Below are 9,214 nucleotides of genomic sequence, written 5' to 3' on the forward strand. Positions count from 1 at the left end.
TATTCATTGCTGCTTGTATTCCTTAGACAGTCTGTGCTTCTCTGGCCCAATGAACAAACATATATTATGTAAATAGATGTGTATTTAGGAGGAGATTCAGAAAAGCAGACTGTTTTGCTGATAAGAATATTTACCACATGAAAAAGCCAGGTGCTTTAGCTCTTTTGCTACAGGGATGACTTCCTGCTTGTTTCCCATGTGTCTGTTCAATCTTTTCTTTTTTTTTTTCTTTTCCCTAAATATAACACTTAAAAGGAGAAGCCCTGCAACTTAAATCCTATCTTGTCCCAAGGAATAATTCAGCACTCTGAATTTTCTCAGAATAGAGCTTGTTCTTCTGTCATTTCAAAAGCACTTCTTTCTGACAGAGTGAAAGTTATGAGTATATGAAAGAGCCTGAATAGTCTCTTAAGAATTTGGTGTCCTGGAAATCGGCACTTCAGCCTTTTCAGTCTACTTGTATGCACTGCCAAAAAGAGTAGGAAAAAGTTTGGAAAGTATAGGGGTCCTCATGTAGCATTTTGAGCCTGTTGTGTGACTTTACCAATGCAACCCAGTGATACTTTTGTATTGCATCACTGCACAGCTGAAGCAGCACAGTAGCTGGTATGAATTCTGTACTAAAACGTTAAAAAGTTGACATTTTGTTAAGTGCACTTAATTTTATCTTTTTGCTTCTTTGCAATATGACCTCCATAAAATCCAAGCCAGACAAATCCGAAACAGCAGTTTGATGTCTGATTTTAGCAGATGGGCAAAACAGAATCAGACTGGAGATCTCTGTGTTTGTTTTGCACTCAGTCTCCTCACCATGTAGTTAGTTATCTGTGCATTTTTATGCTTGAAAAAAACAAGTCGAAAACCTTCCAGGTCATTAATCTCTTGTACAATCTACAACGTGGGGAAATTTATAAAGAGCAAAGTAGACAACCTTACACTGCCACTTCTACCCCTGATGTTACCAGCATCCTTTAAGACAGAAACTAGCAGCTGAGACAGCATTCAGGCTGGGATTGAGTGGAGGAAAAAAAGATTTTTATCCCAAAAAGGACCCTGGGGCAAATTCATGGGACATGTAATGAGTGGGCCATTTTATATCTCAATGTTAAACTATTTCATATCTACTCTCAATTCTCAATTGGAATAAACAGGTTAATCTGTAATTTCTTTTTAAAATATGTACAGAAATCACTTCCCAAGTGATGTCTGTTGCAGAGTTCACTGAGTGCTTCAAGATTCTTGGAGAGGCTTCGTAAGTGAAGCATTTATTTCAGTGAGATTCATGTCATAGAAACTTTCTTGTTGAGTAATTATCATTCACTTTGCAGATTTGGAAAAGCTTGTGGTGTAACTGGTTCAACTGAGTCAATTAGCATGAAATCTTAAGAAATGTCAGATTTCGGTTGTTTCTGAGATGGGGGAATAACCCCTTGCGTGTTCACAATTTCTGCAAAAAACACCCTTTCGTGAGAAATATTTTTTATGGTGGGTACTTTATACCATTTTCAGTGGCTCGGATTGCTGATGGCATTTACACTTCCCAGCTCCCCTCCCCTCTTTAGTGCTTGGAAAAATCACTAATTAATGCTAAGGGAACGCAGGCCTCGGGCTCTGTGCTGCTTTGCGCAGTGGTTGCTGCCCTTACCGACAAATAGCCCAAGTCCTTCGGCAGCAAAAAAGTCCAGCGTAGGATGTTTGAGAAGGCAAGGACTGGAAAAAATCTTGTAAAATATTTGAAACCTCCGGCTGGTACTCATATGCAGACATTCCATCTCAGTACCGCAGTTTTGTCCCCTCGTGAGGGCCCTGAGGCCAGGCACAGCGAGGGGAAGGAGAAGACTGAGATGCTGGACGCGCACTAAGGCCCAGAGCTGACATCGTTCTCACGGCTCTGCCCTTCCCCACGGGCTGTTGGCAAAGAGGCTTCCCCAGGTTTTAAACATAAACGCCAAAATCACAAACGGGGAGCCGTGTGTGCATGGCGGCGTGAGGTCAGTGAGCACAGAGGGGCACAAGGTCGCGGCGGGGGCACAAGGCTGCGGCGGGGCACAAGGCCGCGGCGGAGGCACAGGGCCGCGGCGGGGGCACAGGGCTGCGGAGGGCTCGGCGGGCAGCGGAGCCTTGCGTGCCGGCCGGGACCGCTCAGCGCCGCCGCTCTCGCTCCCCGCCGGCCGCAGCGCGGGCGCTGACTCAGAGCGGCACCAACGCTTCGCACGCGATGCGCCCGCGGCCCCGCACGGCACGCTCGGGGGCGGGAGCTGCCCGGGAGAACACGGGGTCCCCAGCCTGGCAGGGGATGCTCGGGGAGGCGGGAGTCGGGCAGGAGTGGCTGGAGGAAGGGAGGAGCAGTTTTACAGCCGTAATTCCACTCTTTGGTGAGGCTGGGACAGGTAAATGCCCCCCTGCTGGCCGCCTGAGCCCGTGGAATGGGAAGTGTGTTTCGGCATGGGCCGGGCTGGGGCTGGCAGGCTGCAGCTGGGCCGGCGTTGGGTGGGGAGGGTTTGGATGTTGTTTCCGCAATGTTCAGAAAGTTTTTCTCATGTGTTTGCTCGCTTACCTGCGTGCTCACCCGAGAGCTGGGGGCTCCTTTCATCTGGGTGTGTAGGGACCGCGCTGTGCTTTGCAGACGCAGTCTTTTGTGGGGGAGAAAGGGTGTGCCGGGCTAGATGATCCCGTGTTGCAAATTTGGGGCGATATGCGATTAGGCCACTTGTCAAAGTGTTTATTTGTGAAATGTTTCTTAAAGTGTTTTTGAGTTTGCTATTAAAAAACCTAGAAAACTGCAGCATAAGTACAAGCTAACTGTTTTGACAGCAGCTGTGTTAAAACTGCTTTATTAAAGTTTCCCAGTACCATGACATGGTGCTGTTCAGATGTGCACCACAGCATCAGGTACACCCCGTGCCTCGTGGGAGAAGCGTTAACCTGCCCACTGCCATACAGGAGTGTATCTGGAAATGGTTTAAAGAACATTTGCTATCGACCCTCACATGCACTGATTCCTGAAGATCTTAACAGAATAAATATTTACAAGTACAGCTGCTGTACATGTCAGTGAAGAGTGCAGATCATTTATATTCACCTGTATACATACTCACAGCTGCCTATCTTCAGGTTTACAGTAGCATCCTTGTTAAATGGATTCAGATGTTGGTTTTGGGGCTATTTTATTCTCAGTTCGCTTGAGAGGAAAAAACTTCAGATGTGAGGGAAAAGGTGTGAGTGACCCAGTGTTTGAAAACAGGTGGATTGAGTTCCCTGCTTAGAAAAGATACTTCAAGACAGTTATTTTTTCCTGATTGTAACATTTTCTCTTCTTTCCAAAGGCTTCATTGTCTCTTGCGTTTCTCGGGGGTGCCTGATGTTAAAAGTCCTGCCAGTGAAGAATTGCTCTCTTTGGAGTGGAGCACAGATCCTCCCAGGTAACCTGCCCTTCAGCAGCGGCTCCCAAATGCTGTGCTCAGATGGGCTTTGATACTTGGAGGGCACATGACTGTAAAACAGCCGACGTGGCTGTGTGACCTGCAGGAGTAATCTGTTCTCAGCTGTGGTCAGTTAAATCCAAAGTTGTGTTGTTTTGTTGGTTTTGGATTTGTTTGTTTTCTTTTTTTTTTTTAAGGAAGGAAACCCACACAAATCAAACCTTTTTAATGGCCACTGGCTGTTTTGTCCTTAGTTTAATTCTGCCTTTTGTCAGTTGAACTGCCACTGAGGCTGTTGGCTAATTCAGCCTTTCAGGTTGCCCATACTTCTGAGCAGGTTTGCTCAGCATGAAAATGGGAAGTTTCCTATTTCTTCTTTTTTGGTGACAAAAATAGTTGGAGCTACATACAATTATTTTAGCAATCTAAGTAACTAATTAAGCCTTTTCTGGTCAGGAGAAGGCTTGTGGTTTTTAGATTTCAAATAAGCTTTTATTGTTCTAATAATAAGGTTGACTTGATAGAAATCCTATTTTGTAAAAATAACTGGTAGATTTTGCTAGAGGGAGAAAATGATAATTTTATTTGGAATTACCCATTCTTCCAAATAATACTTTGATACCCCAGAAAACTAAAATTTATTATATAAAATTAACATATGTATACATGACACGAAATACTTAACTATTTATTGAGAAGCAATGCTTCATCCAAAACGGTCATTAATCTGATTAACTGTGTTTCTAAAACGTTCTTTGTTCATATAAACTCCATTCTTCTTCTTTGGACTTCTTAATAGCTGTTAGGTTTAAAAATTTTCCACTTCAGTTGTAAGCGCCTTTTGCTCCATCATATATTATTGAGGAGGGTTCACTATGGGGATGAAGGAGTGAGGAAAAGAAATATTTCTCTGTTGAATTGATTCACCATAGGTCAATAATTTTTGCCAGCTCATGTGCAGTGTTAGAAATATGGTGCAGGCAATTGTCATCTGTAAACCTAGAGAAAAAATCTTGTATCAAAAGACAAAACACAAGAACAGTAGGCACTGTTAGAAGTTTTTTGGGCAGCTCATTGGCAGCTATCCACCAGAAAGGGCTGGCAAGTAATGCAGACATTGCAGACTCTTGTCATAACACATCAAAATATGGAGCACGAATGCAGAAAGTACTTCAGTTTTTGACATGCATTTTCCCCCACAGAGTACCAGGGTTTATGACTGACTCCCTTGATGAAGCAAATCTCAGACCTGACTTAAATAACTGAGTAAATAAAAAACCTGGTTTTGAAGCACCTAAATTGGTATGTGGCAGCATCGCTGTTCTCTGAGTGGACTGACTAATAGGTGGTTTTACCCTCAAAACTCTTCAGCTTTCCTTTTAAAGGAATGTTTGTTTCCCTTCCAGTGTGTGTAAGGAAAGTGTGTGGTTAAAGGGTAAACCTACAAGCTCAAAGCCAAGTAACAGGAATCTCTGAATAGATTTGCCATGGCATCTCATGATTTTCAGTGAATTTGGTGAGTTCTGAGGATAAAGGACAGCTACCTACCCTTCTGGGTTTTGACACATATGTGTGAAAAATAATCTGTTAAGTGTGTGCTCTGAGTGAACCAGGTGATTGCCTGCAGTCTTCTTCAGCTGTGCTGGTAATGGCACTTGTCAGAGCATGAGTCAGAACACAGGCTTGCATTTTTCAGACAAAAAGGAAGATGCACATCACTATTTGTACTCTCCATGAACATAAGGCACTGTATGTCAAAGCCCGGCAGTTACCCTGCAGCTGTTAACAGACTCTTCAGCTGCTGTGTTTTTATCCCACACTTTATCCTGTCCTTGCAGCCATGGGAGAAGAGCAGGGAGCAGAGGTGCCTAAAGCAGAGAACACAGATGCCCAAATCACCGTGACCTTGCCCTATTCTTCATCCAAGTTGCTTGAAGGCGCCTTTGAGGAAGGTGCAGCCCACAGCATTAGGAAACCCAGTCCTGCAGCACAGCTGGGACTGGCACTATTTGGGTGGCTCCTCTCTATCTGTGAGGCCACAGAACTATGAATTTCAGGGGTCTTCAGAGCTTTTGGAGATGAATCATTAGCAGGAATTCTAGGAGACAAATTAATCCAGCTGGGTTCACTGCTGGGTAGGTAGTTTGTGAGTTAGGCTTTTAGTCTTCTCAGCCAGCCAAACCCCAGCTTTCTTGAAGTTAGTCATATAAAATTCCAGTTAATTTTCAACAAAACCAGCCTTTTCCATACTGACAGTAATTCCTTATTTGGACAAGAGTAGAAATAAGGACTTATAAGCATCATCTGTCTAGTTGCACAAGTACTAAAAAATTAGAAGAGTAGGAGAGTTACCTCTAAGGAGCAGGTAAGGTTGAAATTAAGGTTGAATCAGCAGGGGTTTCCGACATTTTTAATAGCTTCAGGAAGGTCGCAGCCTCTTGAGTGGCTGTGCAAAAGTGTGTGTCAGGGCACCATCAATGTGGTTGCCAAAACACGACTCCTGGAAGCTAGGCGATTACAAGGGTTACTCAAAGTTTATTCTCTTCTCTAGCTCTAGATTTTTCCAAAGCCTTCTTCTCTCTTCTGGTGAGGCATCTGAAAAAGCTTTTAAATTACTTGGTTGTGTTCCTAAGTGGTCAGAAGTGCCATGTTCTCTGACCAGAGTTCATAACTTCTGACACCCTATCTGGAGCTGAGGTTTTGGGCACACCACTGCACTTCTCAGTGCATTTGTTGCCCTCTTTGCTTCTCATCGCCTCTCCATCCATAGTGTCCTGGCTGGTTACGAGGAGAGCAGCAGTTTATGTATGTATATGTGTCTCTTGAAAGCTGCCAAGCTTCTACTCTTACTTGCACCACCTTTTAGGTGGCATGATTGTACCCATGGTGGGTAACTCCCACAGGTTCAAACACAGGCAAAAGCAAATATACACCTACCTGTATTCTCTCTTTTTTTAAATCTTCTTTTTTTTTTTATAATGGCTTGCAGGTTTTCTCTGTGTGAGACATGGGTAGAAGTTTCTGTGGTTGCCAGAAACTTCTGAGGAGTGGGTGACAGGGGAAATGGTGGTTGTGGTCAAGCAGTTGTTCAGCAGTGCACAGAGGGAAGTCACATGAGTGGTCAAGTCAGGTGCATGGTACCATATATGGCAAACATTTGTGCTGTATTTAATTATACATGGTGTTTCTCAGTGCAAAAGCTGCTCTTTGCATTTCAAGTCTGACTTTTTGGACATTTTGTGTAGCAGTTTTAAAGCTAGACTAAAAATTTTGATGGATTTTAAAACCACTGACCAGGTTTCATTCTCTGAGCAGATGCCACACAGTTTCACAGTCTGGTTTTCTTTGCCTCAAACTGAGGGTTAAAGAAAGGGCATTCTTTGAGAAACAGCTGTTTTTTATATTCATATTAACTAGTTTTATCAATGGAGAAAGAAAGAGGGCATCAGATTCTGGGAACTCCATTGCAAAGTAAAAGACAGAGGTTGCTTGTTTGGCTTTTTTTTTCAGAATTGACTAGTAACTTTTAGATGCATCCAGTTATCTCCTGATATTATTGAATCTACTTCGCTTTTGAAGGATCTGCTTTTTAGAAAGTGAGTAGTCACCTTTTCTCAATATCAATGCTAATACAAATGAAAGCCTCTGAATTTATCTTGTGGGAAGTATTTTCTTTGACATAGGATTCTCACCTTACCTTCCCCGTGACCTTCTCTAGTCCCCAAAGCTAAATTTAGTCCAAATTTCAAGAGAAACATTTGCATTTTCTTTTTTGAGGGTCTGTTGCTGAATTGCCTCTTCTAAAATCCCATGTACTCTAGAAAATGTGAGAAGTAAACAGCAGAGGATGTATATTTACTGATTAGATTTAGTGGGAGATTCTGACTAAGAATGTGGTCTCTTACTAATAATGAAACTGTTTTGAAGTTTGAAAATATTCATTTTGGTCACAATGCATTATTTAAATGATTGATATTAATCATGTTGGCTCTCAAACCAAAGTGGCCTCAGTTTCCAAAGCTGCTGCAATCTGTTGCAGAAAGATAAATGAGGTGAATTGGGAAAAAGTCCCTACATTTTAACTCATATTAAAAAAAAAATATGAACACAAACAGCCTCGATTTGGGCAGCAATTTTTTTACCAGCTCAGAGGTGGAAGAATGCCTTTCTTCTTGAAGGCTGTTGGTTTTTAATCCACTTGCCTTCTCATCTCCCATATTTTGCATTCTTTTACTTCATTATGAGCTCAAGTCTTAGCTGCCCAGATGCTTGGGGCCAAAACCCCTCTGTCATTTAGTGAGACTGGGCTATTCCAAACCCTCCTGTCCCTTGCAGCAAGACTGCAGCAGTGTACTGAACACCAGCACCTGCAAACTGAGCAGCTGCTTGGCTTGTTATTGAGAGCTAGAGTTCACTAATTGCAGACTTTGTGGTACAGTACTAAGATGTTAGATGAGGTGCCATGGGCCCTTTCTGGTTTTCTAGGGGCTCCCAGCCACCTCTGTGTGTGACATTTGGTAGCATTGTAATTCCTTCTGAGGCCATTTAACTCACTGCCAGTTTCCATCCGTTGTGGATTTAGGTAGCTCTTTCTTTGTTCCTGTTCATGAGCTTATCCCTTTCTCTGACAATATGCAGAATGCTGGCATATTTGGTAAATTGCCTGAGGTGATGGATTTTCCATTGCAGGATTGTGGGTGTCTGCCTTCTGTTCTTCACTTGCTGCTTAACTCAGTGAAGCCTTTTAATCCAGAGAAGAATCATAGAATCATTTTCATTGGGAAGGACCTTTAAGAGCATTGAGTCCACGTGTTTCAGTTAGACATTTTGGGACACACAATGATTTGTGCTCAAATCAGTTTGCAAATCTACTCACAAGTTCCTGCTGACCTCAAGAATAGAAGTGATCCTGCACGAACAACAAATTAGTATTCCAGTAGTAGCAGTCTATCTGTTAGAAGTATGTGTAAGTGTCCCCACCCATGAGCTGACATCTCTTTGTACTATATACCCTGCAAGCACCTGAGGAGAAAACCTCAACCTTCCTTTGTCAACAACCTTACTGTCCCTGTGTAGCAGTTGACAAATCTATCGTTGCAACATCATTACAAAGTCAGGAACTATTCTTTTTGTAGTCCACCCTGTTAGAAACCTGAGGCACAGGCAGGCTGTCAGGGCTTTTCCTCCCACCAGTCTAAAGGAGCCAGGACAAGAAGCTGCAGATGAAATCTGGATGCATCTAAGTCAGTGGAAGTTCTCCTCTTGGCTTCCAAGAACGAATCTTCACTGCGCTATTTGTGGAGGGTCAGTCCACACAGTGCCTACAGCACTTTTCTTGTCTTGAGGGCTGCAAGTTTGCCCTGCTTATTCTGGGTCTGAGGCTATGCCCTGTGTGACTTTCTCCTCACTACTCTGCAACTCAAAGTTCCATTTAGCTGTGGAGCAGTTGTGGGTGTTAGCACATCTGCTGCTGAAATTAAGGTTGCAAAAATTCTTTGCCTATTTAAGCAAGCATCAGGTCTGGGTACAATTTTTCTTTGTGTTGAGATTAAATGCTTTATTTCTGAAAATTCCTGATTCATTCAAGCCAAAATGGAGACCAAGAGATGTATCTAACAGGATCCTGATTTATATCAAGAAGAAAAGGCACTTCAGCTTTGATTGTGCACACCTCAAGAAAGTGCACCAGCCTCTAGACTGGAGATGGTACTGGTGGTGTAGTTGTTTTCATTAAAAACCTTAAAAGGTCTTGATTTAATTCTAAGGCAATACAAAAGTATCTCTGAATTAAT

The 9,214-nt window shown here is 42.9% G+C and overlaps 1 long non-coding RNA gene across 1 annotated transcript; it reads left to right on the forward strand.

Annotated features, from left to right (window-relative positions):
• The first annotated feature begins 2,281 nt into the window (after window positions 1–2,281).
• Window positions 2,282–3,423, forward strand: LOC106629347 (uncharacterized). The gene is made up of 2 exons (XR_012579246.1): window positions 2,282–2,390; window positions 3,327–3,423. It is a non-coding gene; the product is annotated as an uncharacterized LOC106629347 (long non-coding RNA).
• The last annotated feature ends 5,791 nt before the right edge of the window (window positions 3,424–9,214 follow it).

This window comes from Zonotrichia albicollis, chromosome 2 (genome assembly GCF_047830755.1).
Source record: "Zonotrichia albicollis isolate bZonAlb1 chromosome 2, bZonAlb1.hap1, whole genome shotgun sequence".
Taxonomy (NCBI): Eukaryota; Metazoa; Chordata; class Aves; order Passeriformes; family Passerellidae; genus Zonotrichia; species Zonotrichia albicollis.